Source organism: Galeopterus variegatus, unplaced genomic scaffold, assembly GCF_000696425.1.
Source record: "Galeopterus variegatus unplaced genomic scaffold, G_variegatus-3.0.2 Scaffold6080, whole genome shotgun sequence".
In the NCBI taxonomy this organism is placed as follows: domain Eukaryota; kingdom Metazoa; phylum Chordata; class Mammalia; order Dermoptera; family Cynocephalidae; genus Galeopterus; species Galeopterus variegatus.
The window spans coordinates 19,669-24,802 of record NW_007732191.1 but is presented as its reverse complement, the minus strand read 5'-3'; positions in this window follow the sequence as shown (position 1 = coordinate 24,802).

Genomic DNA, 5,134 nt, shown 5'->3' with positions numbered 1-5,134 from the left:
CCCGGAGGAGCGGCGAAGCCCCGCCGAACCGCGAGTTCCCGGGCCGAAGGGACAGGCCCCTGAGTCATGCCGCGTCATCCGCCGGGGAACTGTCGCCTTTCGGCCTGGGGTTAGGGCGTCCGGTGGGGGACAGGAACGCGGCCCTGCCGGGGCACAGGGGACGGCGGCGGCGCCGGAGCGGCTGCGAGCAGAGGACAGGGCGGGGAAGAAAGCGACGGCGGCGTCCTCTCCCGAGGCGCTCCTGCTCCCTCGAGCCCCTTTACTGACCTCGCCGACCCCCTCCCGACCGACCTCGGTGACCTCCCGTATGTGCCCCGGGCTCCCCATCCCGCGGGCCCCCCTCACGCACCCCGGGCAGCCTCTGAAGTCTGGGGACAGGGGCCGCGGGAGGTCCCAAGGGCTCAGACCCTCCAGGCACTGGCCCGGGCCCGGAAAATGGAGGGAGACCATTCCTCGCGCAAGTTCGCACTGACCGGGCCTAAACCCAAGGGTAAGGACGGGCTCCCCAAAGCTCTAGCACTGCCCAGACCGCCCGGTGTCAGGCCTGGGGTCGTCCCATGCTGTCGCTCCTTGGAGAAGCTCTTAGAGTCAGTGACGAGTAAATGAGGTGGTTCCCGGGCTGGCCGGTTGGCTCGGTTGGTTAGAGCGTGGTGCTGATGACATCGAGGTCCAGGGATCGGTCCCTGTACTGACAGACGAGAAAAAAAAAAAAAAAGAGGTAGAGACCTGGTTCCCGTAGAGCAGTTCGCACAGGGCTTGCCATCCTTTCCGGACTGAGTTCCAGGGGGCAGGCCCTAGGTCTTTCTTACCTTTTTAGAGGCCAGGATTCTGTGAGAACAGAATCTGACGCCCAAACCGCAGGGCTGTTTGTTGAGTGAGCATCAGACTCTGATGTGATATTCACTGGACACTGATTGAGTTCCTACTCCGCATTATTCATTGTTTTATTCATTCAGAAAATAGTTTTATTTATTATATGCCTCCTTCACTGGTTCATAAGTAACTTTGTTTCATTGACTGCTCTATCAGCAATGTCTAAAACAGAGTTTGGTATAATAGGAGGCACCCAATTCTTATTTCTTAGGTAAATGACTTGTAGGGAACCCAGGAAGAGGAGCAGCAAGGTTGGGAAATGTTGGTAGGTCTGGAGCCCAGGAAAGTGAGCTTGAGAGCATTCACAGTGGTGAGAGTGAATGAAGTAGAATGCTTTCTGCTCCAGTTGCAGACACCTGATTCAAACTGGCTTAAGTGATAAGGAAGGTATCAACTCACAAATCAGGGAGTCCACTAGTAGGGCAGAGTGGGTAGATTCCCTGGCCCTACAATGTCATTAGGAACCTGAGATCTTTCCATCTCACTGCCTTGCTGTCCCCACCATTGACTTCATACTAAAGCTAGCTCCCCTCATATCACAAAATGGATGCTACAGGCAATTGGTTCTTCTCCCATCCGACAGGCAACAGTATGACTGATTTCTCTTTCCCAGAAGTCCTAAGCAAACATCTCCTTGAATCTCTTTGGTCTAATCTGGTTCAGACCTTTTCATCCCCCTAAAACTTACTGCCAAGGGGGTTGGAATTACCAAGACTACATTAGATTAACATTTTAGAGTGGATTAAATGTTGAGGGGAATACCATAATGTCTACTAAGGAATGAAGTGACTCTGGGACTGAGTAAAAATGAGAAGAGAAGACAAGTAAGGATGAAACTCTCAGGATCTCTGGCATTCACAGGTCAGGCAGAGGAAGGAGAGAGCATAGGAAGGAAACTGAGAAAGAATCATTAAAGAGGAAGTAAAGAGAATTGGAGTGCTTGTCATGGTTTTAGATAACTAGTGGGAAGGTTTTCCCAGCTCATGATCATTCTGCTATCTCTGGGAATGCCCTGAAACACAATGGTAGCCCCCATTGACCATGACTGGAGTTCTTGACACTGCCACATGGCTTTAATGGTTTGATCCAGGACTCCAACCCTGACCCAAGATGAGACAGTGAGAGCACCCTTTCTCCCCTTGTACCAATCATGGACATTAATCCAAAGGTCAGCAATTACAATCCTTCCTGGGAATTTTTCTCTCTGGTGTGGAAGACAGATTTACCTCTTTCTTTCTTTCTTTCTTTTTTTTAAAGATGACCGGTAAGGGGATCTTAACCCTTTGACTTGGTGTTGTCAGCCCCACACTCTCCCAAGTGAGCCAACTGGCTATCCCTACATAGGCATCTGAACCCGTGGCCTTGGTGTTATCAGAATCACACTCTCCCAAGTGAGCCATGGGCCGGCCCTGATTTAATTCTTTCTAAAGGTAATGCCATTAGAGGAGAGGGGACAAGGAAGAGAGAGAAACTTAGTGGTACTAGAGTCCTGATTTCAGTTTTCCTTGAGGCCTAGTTTCAGTGTAAAACACTGGACTGTCCTTCCACTAAGTTACTCATTTATTCTAAGCAAGATGAGCTGATCGAGCAGGCTATTGGTTGCCTATCAATCTCAAGCAGAGACTGAGAAAGGGGCTTGGCAGCAGGCAGATCATTTGGGAGGTAATCTCAGAAATCAAGAGTAAGGAATTGAGGAGAATTAGACAAGAAAGAAAGAAAAGCCAAACTAATGCTGCGTTGTGGACATTGCTGCTATAGATAACGGGGCCTGGATTCCACCAGGCCTTTTGAGGAGAGTGCAAATGCCTCCCAGAATTAGGAGGTGCGAGGCTGAAGCAGTTATCTCCTTGCTCCCCTCCTCCACTTGTTGAGTTTTTTCTCTAGGGATGTTAACTTCCTTTTACTTCTGGTCTCCTTTTACTAAGCAGGCTCCCATGACATCTGAGAAGTTTTGGAGGCAGGCATAAAGACAGACAGACACACTGCATGTCTGAAGTGGGACACTGCCAGTGCAAGGTAAGTATAAGCTTGCACAGGGCTGTCCATCCTACCTGTATTCATTCTCTGTGCTGTCACAGCAAAGTCCTACACATTGAGCAGTTAAAACAGCACAGAAATTATCTCACAGTTTCTGTAAGTCAGAAGCCCAGGCACAGTGTGGCTTAGTTGGTTCTCTCAGAGTCTCACAAGGCCAAAATAAGTATCGGCAGGGTTACACTCCTTTCTGTAGGCTCTAGGAATGAATCTACATTACAGTTCATTAGTAGAATTCAGTGCCATGCAATTGTAGGACTGACATCCCCATTTGCTTGCTGGCTGTCAGTTGGGGGTCTTTCTCAGTTTCTAGGGGCTGCCTACATTTCTGGGCTTGTGACTCCTCCTTCTATCTTTAAAGCCAGCAACATCAGGTTGTGTCCTTCTCACACTTTGAATCTCCCTGACCTCCCTTTCTGCCTCATCTCTCTTAAGTTCCTCTTCTGTTTTTAAGAGCTCATGTGATACGTTAGGCCTGGTTGGATAATCCAGGGTAATTTCCTAATTTAAGATCAGATTATTAGTAACCTTAATTCCCTCCACAGCAATAACTAAATTAGTACTCGATTTAAAAGCCAGAGGACAGAAATAGGGGTGGGGGACATCTTTATAATTTTGCCTAACAAAGAAACTGTCCCTGAAATCAAGGTGGGCCAAGAGGATCAAAGTTCATGATGGTTTCTTAGACTTGAGAGATGTCATTATAAGGACAGGCTATGATAAGTGATCACTCTGGTCTCCACAAGACAGAAAGATGCTACATCCTCCCCTCATTCTTCTGCTCCTTTTTCTCACCCTGACCTCTAGATTTTTCTTTCAATTCAGTCCACCCAAGACTAATTATCCCCATCAATTCCCCCCTCCCAACACACACACACTCACATATACCTCTTCTCTTTAGCTCAACCCTTAACCCTGAAAAAAGGAAGTGGTGAAATCTACAATCAGATCTTGCAGTTCAGAAGAAAAGTAATTGGCTATTTCCCTGGGACATTTTAGTTTCTAGGAAAGGGAATTTGGAAGGGAATATTGAATCATGTTATTAAAGTCCCATTCATTCATTCATTCATTCATTATATATTTACTAAGTGCATGCTTTGTGCCAGGCATAGTTGTAGGTATTAAAGATACAGCGATGAACAGAGAATGAGTTCATATCTTCATGGAATTTACATACAATGACCAGAGCAGCTACCTGGGCAGGCCGAGATCTCTGGCAGGGATGCAGTGGAATGGAACAGAAGACATGACTTGAGGTACCCCGTCATTCACACACCCCTACTTAAGTGACCATCCTTGTACCATGTGACTCTGTCCTCCAGACCACAGCTCTTTAGACCAGTAACAGACCTCTAATCCAAGCTGAGCAGTTAGATTCTTCCCCCAAGAATTTGCCAACGAGAGCTTTGGGGAGGCGAGTTGAAAGTTCACGCAGAGGGAAAGCCACAGTGCCATGACAACCTGGGCGGACGGCATGGACAGACCAGATGCCACGAGAAGGCAGAGGCAAACAGTCCATCTTCAAAGAATAAAATGTGGCAACCATGCTATAAGAAGGAACTGGAGATCATCTGATCCCAGGGGTAAGGAAGAAAAGAGAGCAAGTGAAAAAAGGGGAGAGTGGCTGCCTCAGTATGTGACAGCTTCCAGCCCTAACTCAGTTTCCCACCAGGTTGCCCAGTTCATTCTTGGGAGATGTTTCCATCACACAACTGCTCTCTCCTTCACTTGAGTTAGTCTGAATATTTCTGTCTGTGGCAGAAAAACCTTAGAGTGGTCCCCACGATTCGCGTTCCCTGGTGTTCATGCCCTTCTACAATCCCCACCCCCTCCGCCCAAGTGTGGGCTGTACTGTGACTTGCTTCTAGCCAACAGAATACGGCAAAGGTGAGGGGTTCTGTAGATGTAGTTCAGGTCCCAAATCAGTTGAGTCTGAATTAATTAAAAGGGGGTCCTTTGTTCTAGTCTCAGCTTTTCAATAGTTTTCTTGGACCCAACAAAGTCCCTTTCCCTATTGTGCCTCAGATTCTTCATCTGTACTGTGGGCAGTTGGACTACTGCAGCTCTGAGTCCTTTTCAGTTGTAATGTTCTGTATATTGTCCCTGACCAGGACCCCCTGCCCCATTGTGGGGGGAGGAACGTCAGCTCCATTTCTTTTCTCAGAGGGCGCTGAACCAAAATAAATGCCCCCAACTGAGGATTTAAGTCCTAACGCATTATTTGGTC